Source organism: Rutidosis leptorrhynchoides, chromosome 3 (assembly GCF_046630445.1).
Source record: "Rutidosis leptorrhynchoides isolate AG116_Rl617_1_P2 chromosome 3, CSIRO_AGI_Rlap_v1, whole genome shotgun sequence".
NCBI classification, from domain to species: Eukaryota; Viridiplantae; Streptophyta; class Magnoliopsida; order Asterales; family Asteraceae; genus Rutidosis; species Rutidosis leptorrhynchoides.
Window position 1 is genome coordinate 614,413,826 of NC_092335.1, and position 15,335 is coordinate 614,429,160.

The window sequence follows — 15,335 nt, forward strand, 5'->3', positions numbered from 1 at the left end:
CATCGATTTCATTGCGAGGTATTTGAACTCTATATGATACGTTTTGTAAACATTGCATTCTTTTGAAAAGGCACACCATAAATAAATATTTAAATCAAAGGTTTTCGACATCTGATAATTTCTACATATAGATAATCACCGTAAATAATAGTTTACAATAGTACTTTCGTTGACAATGCAGTCAAAATAAGATACATGGTGATGATTTGGTGAATGCAACGTTTCCTTGAAAAAATATGCCATGTAAGACTCCATGCACATAGTTTGTGTAACGTCCTCCCAATAGGGTCTGGAAGAAACGTTACTAATATCAAATAAACCAACATATTATAATACGAGAACAATACTAAATGAGAAAATTTAACTTTATTGAGTACGCAGCGGAAAATGAAATGTCGTTACAATAATGGAAATAACGATAAAGTAATTGTTCATATGCAGAAGTAATAAATGCGATATCTCTTGATCCTAAGTCCAAGTAGCATCACATAAGTAGTAGATAAGAAAGCTTGAATCAAACAGCACCTGAGACAAAACATGCTAAAGTGTCAACCAAAAAGGTTGAGTGAAGTTCATAGGTTTAACAAAAGTAGTTATCGTTGTTTTTAGACCACAAGATTTAGTTGTAAAGTTGATCTCCCGCAGGATCAAAAAGTAGATCTCGCAGATCCAAAAGTTATGCCAGTGCGTGATATTTAGACTAAACGTTCAAGTTTGCCCCATGACAAGTTGTGTCTGTCCTTGTCGGTTTAAATTTCATTATCAAGTAATACAAAGATAACATCAAATGTATCGGGGACGTTACTCCCGATAGGCCTACCCCCAATAACTAAGCATGCCGCAGCACCTAAAAATATCACTGTAGGGACTTAGTCGGACATAGCCGGGTATAGCATAGTTTAAGTTGGTACTTGTGTCTAAATTGTAAATAGTAAAAGCAGCATGTGTCTCACCCCAATGTAAGTATAAAAAGTAAATTGAGCTCAAGTAAAGTGGGGCTATAAAAATCACCTTAGTAAGTAGAGAGAGTTATTCCTCGGAATAGAGAGTTGAACGAGTGAGCAGGAAAGTCAACCTATTGACATTTAAGAGTAGTTAAGTGTTTTGCCCATGTTTAAGTTTAAGTATAGTTTGTTTTACTAAGTTTCTATTCCTAGTAAGTTACTATTTTTATAAAGTTTCTATTTTTAGAAAGTTTCTTATTTTACTAAGTTTCTATGACTAGAGAGTTTCTACTTTTATGAGTGTTTCCATTTTAGGATACTTGCCGTATTAGATAAGCTTCCAATCACCCCTTTCCCTTCGAATGGCTAATTTAGATCTAGGGGCTTGAGCCATAGGACCCTTTAAATCGGAAATCCAAACCCTCTGCCTAGAATCTCGTAGAAACCATTCGTCAAGAAAGTTCGAAGATCTATACATCTCTAATACATATCCCAAAATGTTTTTGTGCTACAATATAATTAGTAGGTTATAGGTGCTAGTAATAGTAATAGTGTATACATGTTAAGTACTAGTATAAGTAGTATTAGGGTTTCATTAATTAGGGTTAGTTAATTAAAGTAGTAATTAATAACTAGGGTTTAGTAATTAATGTCCTAGGGTTTCATAAATGTTTAGAGTTTAATTAATTAGGGTTTAAGAATTATAGTTTAGGTGTAATTAGGGTTTAAGGTTTTAATATGTATATGTATATATAATTCGTATATATATGTATATATATATATATATATATATATATATATAAATATTTTTTTTACATGTATATATGTATATATAAATCTAGGTGTGTTTATGTATATACTTATGAATAACAAGTTTATAATATGAATATGAATTATCAAAGATCAAATTTTATGTAAATAGTTTAGGGTTTATGTTATACCTTTGAAGATTCAAGATAATTAACAAAGAAAAGATGAACACGATGAAGATGGAAGATAAAAGCCTTGAAAATCTTGAAGAACTCCTTGAAGATTCTTGAAGAACACGAAGAACAAGCTTGAAGATCCGAATACCACAAGAGAGGGAGAGGGAGAGATTGTTTTTGAGAGAGGATTTTGATGTGATTTGTGAATGAGAAACTAGGTGTTTATATAGTGCAAGTATTAGAGTGTTAGTCAACATAAGGATGTTCTAATTAATGATTTTATTTTGTTTTATAATTTTTAGTCAACAATAGGTGGTACTAGTTTATAATTAGTCAACATAAGGATGTACTAGTTTACACTTTATTTTTAGTCAACATAAGGATGTAAGATTTTTTTAGTCTCATTATTATTACTATTATTATTATTATTATTTTTACATTTACTACATGATAAGTATTATTTTCTTTTTACTAATTCATGACTTGTATATATTTAGTTCCCAATTGTTTTATTATTTATATAAATGTCACTTTTTATTTATTACTTATAGGTTATTAGTTATAATATTACATAAATGCATAAATTTTAATTAGCAGTGAGTGTCGACTAACAGTTTATTATTTTCATCTTTTATTAACTTGTCAATTTTTGTACAAAGTTAATTAATATGTTTTCTAACTCTTAACACTTAACAATTGTTGATTAAAGTTTAATCATTAAGTTTTAATTATATTGTTTGGGCTTTTAATATTGGAAAAATATAGAATGGAAAAAATGAGGGTCGTTATAGTACCTCCCCGTTATTGAAAACTTCGTCCCGAAGTTTTTAGGTAGTTTCCTCGTTTGCATCAGCAGTTGAGAAGAGATGGGGATATTTCCGTTTCATATGGTCTTTGCGTTCCCAGGTATATTCGGGGCCTCTACGCGAATTCCAACGGACTTTAACGATAGGTATATTGCTTTTACGCGTTTGTTTGACCTCTCCTTCCATGATTTCTATAGGTTATTCAACGAAGTGCATTTTATCATTAATGCGAATATCATTCAAAATGATGATGTTATACAAGTCATTTCAGTAAATTGGATACATGAAATGTGTTATGAATAGTACTGAGCTCATTTAAAACCTTGAGCATTTTATGCCACAATATTAGGGCAGACAAACAAAGAGGAGTTCGTGAAAATCACAGTCATGAAATTTGATAGAGATCTTCATTGTTTACAACAAGAATATTTTAATGATGAATATAAGTTGAAAAATAAAGTTTTATCACTATTGAATAATATGGATAAAACGATTCGTTTATAGGAAGAGTATAAATGAAGCTATCATAAAAGAGTGAAATGAGAAAATTAAATGTTCGCCTTAACTTTTGACGTAGTCACGATTGATTTCCGGAATTCAAGGAATTAAAGGAAATCTTCGTAATCTATAAGATTTGATTCTCCGGTATTTACGGAATTTTGAGATTTGTTTGATTAAATGCGGTAATTTGCCTCGATTGATGTGTTTGGAATTTTGCTATAAATTAGCTTCTTTCGTTTCATTATCTTCACCACTTCTATACTTTCTTTCTCAATTCAAACTTTCAAAAGATTAAGAAAATGCTTAATCCAGTTCTGATCCTGGTTATTATATTGACCATCTATGCAGTCATTCTTCTTTTTCTTTTACCGCCAGAGGAATCTGTTTACTTCTACTATGCTCTTGGGGTTATAGTGTTTTTAATTATCCCGTGTCTTTATATTGCTATACGCATTGATATACACGGTTTGTAATTTCGGAGTCGTTATCGGGCTTTATATTTTCCCTTATATGTCTGAGCTTTATGCTTTTGTTTCTTCTTCCCGACTTCAAGTCAAGCGAGTAATGGTCCAGAATTCATAGGTATGAAGTTTCGAATGATCATAATATATAAAGTAGAAAGGAAATGTAATAGCACGATTTGATTTGTCATATTACCAGAATATCCGGAAAAGACCGAATCATCAAGAAAAATATGTTCTTGATATATTTAGAGGTTAAATAGAATGTAAGAGTCGTGTAACATGGAAAATGATGATTATAAAATCTATGAATCATCATCTTCCATTAAAAACTGAGCATGACTTACTGTAATATAATTACGTTGGCCTGACGTCATTATATTATATTAACTCATGCTTCAATTCCCAATCACTTCTTCAAAGCATTTATAATTTAAACTCGAATTTTACAGAATATAGAAACTAAAACAGTTTCCTTTATAAAGATATCGCAAGGAGATACTTAATTGCGGACATGAATCGTTATGAAGATATCTTTCGAAATATAGAGGATATTTATGATGATATTTTGGAATTTCTAAGTTCGAAAGTTGATGAAGAAAAATTTTCCGCAAGCTTTTAACATGACTTCGGAGCAAGATATTCTCTAAAGATTTCACCGGATCCAAAATTACCTGGATTCTTTGAATATAGGGTTTGACCCTTGTGTTTGTCCTTGGTCTCCTCCATGGTTAGCTCAATCCGTTTTTCAGTTCCAAATTTTCTTTTGAGCTTTTCCAACGTACCATTCTTTATTATCAAACTGTTGGCCCTTAAGACCATCTACAATTTTTCTGTTTCCTCTGCATTTAATGCAGCCATATTTGAATCATCGGTTATCAATCCGAAATGGTTTCAAGAAATTTCATTTTTAGATGATTAAACGCTGATTGCGATCGTCAAGATTCAAAGGATGTTTTCAAGAATTTTAAATTTGAAGTGTTTAAGCGTAAGATGCATCCATCAATGGATCTAACGGTTGACGAAGAAATGTTGTGATTTTCAAAAGTAAGGAATGCTAAGTTCGGTGGTTTGATTTGATAATTCATCATAGAATACGAATGAATATAATTCATGAATGTAGTGATCTTTAGGAAGATAACACTTGCTAAAGCTTTACTTAAGTTTCGATATGTCAAAATCAGAGTATGTAACTGAATTTGTATGAAAATGGTTTTTCTTTGGTGAACATATACATATATCATGTGAATGTAAGTAGTATAGTTAACAACTGCTGAATCAGAATGGAAGAATGTACAATGTAACATATTTATATGAGATATGAATATCTCTCGGGTTTTACCTACCCGTTAAAATATTTTTTACAATTAACAGTTTGTACAAAAGAGAAGATATACGTTCATATATGTATTCTTCAGATGTAATCATGGTTTTAATGAGCTAATATAATATTAAACTCATTTGATTTGCTGTTGAAACGAGAATAAATAATCTCCAAAACCTTAGAGATTTCATAATTGTCGTGAAATATTTCGCTAATGAAGTTATGAATTAATACTTCATCGTACATTGTTATTGATATACTTCGGTATATGATGTTGGTGCTCTTGGAATTCTTGTGAAATTCATAAGGCACTAATGATATTTTCTAGAAAGTTTCGAGTACATCGAAAATTAAAGTATACAATCAATCATATATTTGAGTAATACACTTGGTTTATTACGAAATGGAGTTTATTGTATTGAAGCAATGATTAACGATTGTTAAGTTATTAACAAAAGATGTACATCATAGCATATTGTGATATGAATTAACCATGTAGTACATACTAGTTAAGATTCACACGTAATAGCTTAGTACGAAAAGATTTATTATTGTTCCAATCCATATATATAAAGTATACATATGTAATTCTTCAGGAAGAATGAGTCAATACATCTTAACTCATTATTAATAATATTCCTTGGTATCTATGGGGCGTATGATGTTGATGTTTGAGGTACTGAGTGCGATGTTGAGGCGTGGAATGCGGATGTTGTCGTTGGTGAAGCTGGTGATGTTGGTGGTGATGTTGGTGGTGATGCTGATGGTACTGGTGGTACTGGTTATGCTGCTGGTGCTGCTGCTGGTGTTCGTAGGTTTCGCACCATATTCTCCAGAGCCACTACTCGAGCGCGAAGCTCGTTGACTTCTTCTATTATTCCGGGATGATTGGCGGTTCGGACAAGTGGATGAATAAGATCTAAAATTTTAGATATTATATATTCGTGACTGGATATCCTGGAAATGAGGGTGAAAATAGTGTTCCGAACGGGTTCGCCAGTAAGTGCTTCAGGTTCTTCACCAAGAGGTGAATTCGGTTGGTGGAAAGGATCACCTTCTTCTTGTCTCCATTGATTAAGTTTACTACGAACCCATCCCCAATTCATCCAAAATAGATGATGGCTGATTGGTTGGTTCATTCCGGTTACGCTGCCATTGGAGCTCGAAGAGTTCGAGGAATCCATATTATGTGTTTGGAATTAGGGTTTTTGATATGAGATTAGTTTTGAATACTGGATGATATATTCGTCTCCTCGAATACGTGTATATAGCAAAAAGATTTTCGTAATTTATGGAGGGAATTTAGGAAAAGTGTTAGACAAAATCTATTAGGATAGATACGATAAGATATAATAAGATATGATGTGTCTTTACTTTAATAATGGCAGTATGACGTGTCGAGATCATAAAGTGATAAGTATGTAATCTAATAATCTTTTGATTAAAGACTTTCAATTCGTATACTGTGATAACCCAATGACATTTTTCAATTCGCAAACCGATGCATAAAGGCATAAGGCATATAGGTATGTGATATAACAGAGAGTTATATACATTTGAGTGTGAGTAGTAACAATTATAAGAATTTCAAAATCATGGATAATATTTCATGTAATACATATGTAATACACATAACCATGATAGATGACTTATGAATGTCAAGAATTTCTGAAATCATTGTGTCGCATTTAGATGCGGTGGTGTAATTGGATAGTACTCAGGAAAGTGAGCAGAGTTCTTAGATTAGCTCAGCATTCTAAGATAAGTAAAGTTTCTAAAGTATAGTGTAGCATTTAACAGTTAAAGGCAACAATTAAAGGCACGATGGTCAAGGAAAGTTGTAGTCCTACATTAGGAAAGAGACTTTGATTAGAATCTTTAAGTCAAGTTTGGTAAAGCATGATTGTTAAGATTATAAGGCAATTCTAAATGCTTTAAGTCTAAGGCAGGAAAGGTTATAGTTTCCTAGATTGCTAAGGCACCCTAGCTAGCAAGTAAGGCACACATAAAAATGCAATCCTGGTTCTCTATAACAGCCTGGTTATGCTCTGATACCAATCTGTAACGTCCTCCCAATAGGGTCTGGAAGAAACGTTACTAATATCAAATAAACCAACATATTATAATACGAGAACAATACTAAATGAGAAAATTTAACTTTATTGAGTACGCAGCGGAAAATGAAATGTCGTTACAATAATGGAAATAACGATAAAGTAATTGTTCATATGCAGAAGTAATAAATGCGATATCTCTTGATCCTAAGTCCAAGTAGCATCACATAAGTAGTAGATAAGAAAGCTTGAATCAAACAGCACCTGAGACAAAACATGCTAAAGTGTCAACCAAAAAGGTTGAGTGAAGTTCATAGGTTTAACAAAAGTAGTTATCGTTGTTTTTAGACCACAAGATTTAGTTGTAAAGTTGATCTCCCGCAGGATCAAAAAGTAGATCTCGCAGATCCAAAAGTTATGCCAGTGCGTGATATTTAGACTAAACGTTCAAGTTTGCCCCATGACAAGTTGTGTCTGTCCTTGTCGGTTTAAATTTCATTATCAAGTAATACAAAGATAACATCAAATGTATCGGGGACGTTACTCCCGATAGGCCTACCCCCAATAACTAAGCATGCCGCAGCACCTAAAAATATCACTGTAGGGACTTAGTCGGACATAGCCGGGTATAGCATAGTTTTAGTTGGTACTTGTGTCTAAATTGTAAATAGTAAAAGCAGCATGTGTCTCACCCCAATGTAAGTATAAAAAGTAAATTGAGCTCAAGTAAAGTGGGGCTATAAAAATCACCTTAGTAAGTAGAGAGAGTTATTCCTCGGAATAGAGAGTTGAACGAGTGAGCAGGAAAGTCAACCTATTGACATTTAAGAGTAGTTAAGTGTTTTGCCCATGTTTAAGTTTAAGTATAGTTTGTTTTACTAAGTTTCTATTCCTAGTAAGTTACTATTTTTATAAAGTTTCTATTTTTAGAAAGTTTCTTATTTTACTAAGTTTCTATGACTAGAGAGTTTCTACTTTTATGAGTGTTTCCATTTTAGGATACTTGCCGTATTAGATAAGCTTCCAATCACCCCTTTCCCTTCGAATGGCTAATTTAGATCTAGGGGCTTGAGCCATAGGACCCTTTAAATCGGAAATCCAAACCCTCTGCCTAGAATCTCGTAGAAACCATTCGTCAAGAAAGTTCGAAGATCTATACATCTCTAATACATATCCCAAAATGTTTTTGTGCTACAATATAATTAGTAGGTTATAGGTGCTAGTAATAGTAATAGTGTATACATGTTAAGTACTAGTATAAGTAGTATTAGGGTTTCATTAATTAGGGTTAGTTAATTAAAGTAGTAATTAATAACTAGGGTTTAGTAATTAATGTCCTAGGGTTTCATAAATGTTTAGAGTTTAATTAATTAGGGTTTAAGAATTATAGTTTAGGTGTAATTAGGGTTTAAGGTTTTAATATGTATATGTATATATAATTCGTATATATATGTATATATATATATATATATATATATATATATATATATATATAAATATTTTTTTTACATGTATATATGTATATATAAATCTAGGTGTGTTTATGTATATACTTATGAATAACAAGTTTATAATATGAATATGAATTATCAAAGATCAAATTTTATGTAAATAGTTTAGGGTTTATGTTATACCTTTGAAGATTCAAGATAATTAACAAAGAAAAGATGAACACGATGAAGATGGAAGATAAAAGCCTTGAAAATCTTGAAGAACTCCTTGAAGATTCTTGAAGAACACGAAGAACAAGCTTGAAGATCCGAATACCACAAGAGAGGGAGAGGGAGAGATTGTTTTTGAGAGAGGATTTTGATGTGATTTGTGAATGAGAAACTAGGTGTTTATATAGTGCAAGTATTAGAGTGTTAGTCAACATAAGGATGTTCTAATTAATGATTTTATTTTGTTTTATAATTTTTAGTCAACAATAGGTGGTACTAGTTTATAATTAGTCAACATAAGGATGTACTAGTTTATACTTTATTTTTAGTCAACATAAGGATGTAAGATTTTTTTAGTCTCATTATTATTACTATTATTATTATTATTATTTTTACATTTACTACATGATAAGTATTATTTTCTTTTTACTAATTCATGACTTGTATATATTTAGTTCCCAATTGTTTTATTATTTATATAAATGTCACTTTTTATTTATTACTTATAGGTTATTAGTTATAATATTACATAAATGCATAAATTTTAATTAGCAGTGAGTGTCGACTAACAGTTTATTATTTTCATCTTTTATTAACTTGTCAATTTTTGTACAAAGTTAATTAATATGTTTTCTAACTCTTAACACTTAACAATTGTTGATTAAAGTTTAATCATTAAGTTTTAATTATATTGTTTGGGCTTTTAATATTGGAAAAATATAGAATGGAAAAAATGAGGGTCGTTATAGTTTGTCTAACATATAAGCAAACAGCGGAAGACTTCTAGGGAACCTGAGAATAAACATGCTAACAAGTGTCAACACAAAGGTTGGTGAGTTCATAGTTTTAATGTTTTGCATAATCTGTACGTAAAGGTGGATCGCAAGATTTCAGTTGTTTCATCCAGAAACGTTTATCAAAATATTCAATAAGATTGAGCACCCTGGTAACTAAACTTTAACGTTATAATAAGTACCCCTGTTTTAACATACATGCAACCAACATGTACAATACACGCAAACCAACGTGTACTAATCTCAAATAGTATACGTCTGTTTTATAGTTCAGGCTAGGGTTTCTATACCTGGAACATACGGGGATGTCAAGCCCTATGGATCCATATATAACTACTCGCACCCACCAGTTCTTATAACCGGCAGTTACTAGTTACCAAAGCTAAGGGATTTTTGGCTCAAACTCGGTGTAGAATTTAGTATGTGCTTGTATCCATTGCGTTTAAATTAAAGTGCATGTATTCTCAGCCCAAAAATATATATTGCAAAAGCAATTAAAAAGGGAGCAAATGAAACTCACCTTAGCAGCACATAAAGTCGTTCACCGAAATGTGACCGAAAACTCGGAATACCAAATAACCGTAGATCTCAACCTAGAGAACATATGTTGGTCAATAAATGTCTATCAAGCTAGGTCAGGTCATAGTGTATCATAATCCTAATGCTCGAGATCGACATACAAAAGTTATCCAAAGTCGTTTTAAAAAGTCAATTTTGACAATAGTTCAACAAAACGAGACGTACCTTATATAAGGATTCATTTACTCGATTGGTAATATTCAAAAATCCAATTTATCAATCTTTCAAACAAGTTGTTTAAATATTAGCTGCAGATTCAAAAGCAATTCCAATTAACGTCAATTGTAATTCAGTTGACCATATCTTTTGATTCGTTCATCGAAATTACGCGATTTCTAAATGAAAAGTTATTGATTTTTCGCCAGCTTTCCAAAAACATGTATATCATATACCTTTTACCAATAATATATGTATTAAATTCATGATTCATCATAAACTGTTTAACGACGAAATTTAGCATACAAGCATGCATAAACATATATACTCGAGCACTAGACATGGATACACTATTAATATATAAAAGATAAGATATGAATGCTCATGTATCAATATTGTGATTCAATATTGCAGGAAAGTACGTAGACGCAACAGAGATGATAAACACTAGGTTTGACTTGCGAACAATACCCATAAACATTACCCATAACCTCCATAGCTATAACTCATATTTTCCTTAGCTCTATCCCGTTTGAAAACCCATTTTGAAAGTGACACGCTCATGACTTCGTCGTAGTATTTTATGTATAATACTACTAATAAAAATAATAAGATTAATAATAATAATAATATTAATCTTAATAATAATAATAATAATAATAATAATAATAATAATAATAATAATAATAATAATAATAATAATAATATAAATATAGATACGAGTGTAATATATATGTGTGCAAACAAAATGGAACGAATTCGACTGAATTTATAGATCCTGACATGTTCCATCCCTCCATGCGATCGCATGGTTTATGGGCATCATGGCCATGCGATCGCATGGCCCTATGATGCAGCTCACAATTGTTTGTCTCGTTATTTGTCGACATAATATTTAATTATATTTATAATATAATTAATTTATATAATTATTTATATATTATATTAAATTCACGTGCATAGTTGACCTGTAATTTTTGGTCCGATGACTCGTATGTTGTCACTCGACTTATGTCCCGGTTCCGGTTTCTCAAATACATTTTTGTACGCTTAGAAAACTAGTACTTTTCGTTACACGACGTGTACCTTTATCAAAAATTAAACTTAATCATTGATAAACTATGTCACTCGAAGTGTAGCTTTAATCAATTAAGTGTTTTGGTTATTTGCTTCTATAAATCATCGTCTCGTAGTATATACATATACATATACATATATACATTTTCATTTTGAAATAGTGTTTTACTGTAGCAAAGTTTTTTTACCGTAGTAAATAGTGATTTTCGAAAACACTGTAGCTTTTCGGGTACTGTAGCAATTCGAAAATACTGTAGCAAATTAGTGTTTTACTGGTTCATCTTAAATATTTTAGTTAACTTATCTAAATATCAATCGAATCAATAATCGAATGTTACTATCGTTTACTAAATAACTTGAAATCATATATATATATATATATATATATATATATATATATATATATATATATATATATATATATGCACATTAAGTTATATATATATTGTTCATAAATCTTCGAGAACAGTCAAAGAATAATTGATTACATGAATATAGTTCCAAAACTTTGAGACACAATATTACAGACTTTGCTTATCGTGTCGAAAACATTAAATCATTTAAAGATAAAGTTTGAATTTGGTCAGAAATTTCCCGGTCGTCACACCATACATCGTTGGAAAGGTATTTTAACGAGGAATATAACTAAACACATATCATCAAACAATTACATCATTTAAAATAACCAAATCCTCGTCGAATGATCGATAAAAGTTCATCACTAAAGTTTCAAGTTCGTAAAATGCATTTCATGATTCGGGAACTTACTACGCACATATAATATGCCGTTTCGTAGGTAATTACACATACAATACAACTAAACACTTATCAACAACGTTTTCATAGCATTCAAGGCATCAAAAGTTCATTTTAAATGCTATCAAACCCTAACCAAGAATCATGAATTCAACATTTATGTTAATGAAGTTTTTCTAAGTCAACCTACATACCAAAACGAATCTAATGATGCTAGTAACACTTTTAATACATGAGCTTTAACATTTAACAACATTAAATCACCCAAAACTCAAGATTAAAGACACCCATTTTCAAGTTCATGCTAGTTTATGCAAAATAACAAGATCGAGCAAATAATTCACATATTCATGTTAGACTCGAGCCATAGACACTAACTAACACACTTTTAAGTTTAAAGGTCTAATTTATGAAAATTAGAGATTTTGAAAAGCTTACCCCAAGCTATGAAATTGGTACCAAATTGAAAAAGATGATGCAAGGATCACAAAAGTACAATTTGTTTTGATGCTAGCTTCCTTGAACTGATTTAGATGATGATTTAGTGTTGACGATGAAAAGGGTGTAAGATTGGAAGTAGTAAATGAGAGAAAATGGAAAAGAAAAAGGGAAATAGAATGAATGATGGGGAGGGAGGTGGTGACTAGGTCCACACATGGTTGACTTGTTGACCTATTCACTACTTTGGTCAAGTGATAAGTCTAGTCCCTCGAGTTTGGTGTCGGGTGCGTGAATTAATCGAACGAATTAATTTAAATGCGCTAGCGTGAACGAGAGATGTTATTATTAAATATCGGACTTTAAATAGATAAACGGATGATACAAAAATAGATAACGAAAGATATTATCTAAGAAAAAAAGACGGCGTTAAAATAATTTAACGAAAAAAGGCGGGTTATTACATTACCCACACCTTAAAAGAAATTTCGTTGAAAGTAGTAGTCGTTGTTTCTTCATCGAGAATTCGCGTTGCCAATTTTACGAATAAGTGAAGGTACTTTCTTTGTATTTGATCTTGTCTTTCCCATGTAGACTCGGGGTCCTCTTTTGGCGTTCCATCGAACTTCTACAATCGAAAGATTTTACTTTGTTTTAAGGTTTGGTTTCACGATCCATAATTTCCACCGGTTTTCCCATGAAGTGGAGTTTGTCGTCGATATTAAGCTCATCGAAAGGAATAACAAGTTCTTGTTTGGCAAGACACTTCTTTAAGTTTAATACATGGAATGTAGGATGAACGGATTTCGATTGAATTGGGAGATCAAAATGGTAAGCAACGGTTACAATACGCTCCAAGATTTCAAAAGGATCAAAATATCGCGAATTTAGCTTTCTACGTTTCCCGAAACGGATTACACCTTTTCAAGGTGCGACTTTTAACATTACGCGGCCACCCACTTGGAATTCGAGAGGTTTACGTCTAACCTCGGCATAGTGGTGATTACGGGCCGTCTTGGATTTGAACGATCTTAACGGTTATTTCATGAATGAGTTCGAGTCCGGTGGTTTGCTTGTTACCTACTTCGGCCCAATAATTAGGAGAATGACATTTGCGGCCATATAGAGTTTCGAGAAAGGTGCGGCGTTAATACTCGAATGATAACTATCGTTGTAAGAGGAATCAATTAAAGGCAACAATACAAGTTCATGATATGTTTTCCAAGGTTTGAATTGTATGTTTACTTGGTCCGTCGGTTTGTGGATGATACGCGGTACTCATGTCTAAACGTGTTTCCATGGCTTTTTTTAAGTCTAGAAGTGAAACGAGCATCTCGATCTGAAATAAAATGACAATGGCACATCGTGTCGAGATAGAATTCCTATAACGTATAGTTGTACAAGTTTTTCTCATCTTGTCAGTTTCTGAAAAACGTTTGTTGGGACAAGTTTCTTATCGGTTTCTGAAAATGTTTGTTAGGACTATTCACCCTCGTGGCGAATACTAGTATAATGTGAAGAGTCTCTCTCTCCATTGAGAATTTAGATAAAGGATTTCCTTACACGGAAGTACGAGTGTAATGCAAGAGAAGTTTCCGCCTCGATGTGAGCATATCAAGCGTTTCGTAGTTTGTCAATAAAAGTGTGCGAAAACGAGATAGTATACACGTGTAACATATGTTTTGAAGTTGAAAGAATTGGTCATTCGTTCAGAAGTATAAATATGATTTGGCAATATCAAAGATGTGTCCCTGGTATGGTTGTTATCAATAGTCTCGAAGTTTTCGGATAGCAACAAAAAAAAATAAAGTCATCTTTGTGATCGACCATCATATTGAGTGATCGACCAACTCCTCTTTAATATTTTGTAGATTATGTGGTGAACCACCTTTGTAAAGTGGTCTACCAAAATGATGGGCGGCCAAATGATGTATATTGTCAATTTTTTTGAAAATGTGTAGAGTATATTGTTTGAAGACTTTGAAAAATGTATATCTTGACCAATGTTTCTTTAAAATATAAATAAATAGAATTCGAATATAAAAATAAAAAAAGTTACTCCCACAAATTATATCAAAAACGAATCTTCTAATGATTAATTTGTTTTTCTAATTATATATATCATTAATCATTAATCATTAATTAGAAAAATGCTTCGTGCTTTAGATCCAACATTGACAACTTCGGATTGGACAATAATTTACTACTAGTGAAATGACCCGTGGAACCACGGGTGTTTAACGAAACAGCTTAATGATATGTTTTAGACATTAAGTAAACGTAAATGCTAAAGTCATTCAGTTTAATGACTCGTTGAACCACAAAGTTGTACTAAGAAATTCGTCAGCTGAACATTTTATCAAACACCTAAAATGCATATCATAAGAGATAATATTGATTGTCATTTTATTTTAAAAGTGTAAATCAAAATATAAATACATAAATTCTCCCGTCGTCCTTGAACATATACTAAAATCATAGGAGGCGTCCTCGAACTTTTTTTTGCGCTCGTCGTCACTGAACTTGCATTTTATAACTTGTGTCCTCCTTCCGTCTAGTTGTCGTCACTTTCCTCCGTTAACCTTCAGCATGTTCCATACATGTGAGGGCAATTCTGTTATTTTGAGTCTTTTATATTTCAGGGACGACGGGCGTAATTTTGTCTTTCTTCCCTTATTTTCATCTTTCATCCCCAATATTATTTACTGCTACTATATAAATCCAGAAATCAAAATTCAGATTCATCTTATGTTCTGCTACTGTACATCATCTTCATGGAGTCAAAAAATCAAATTTGATTATTCATGTGTCTCATCACGAATTGATTATAGAAATTCGTTCCTTATACGATCCTAACC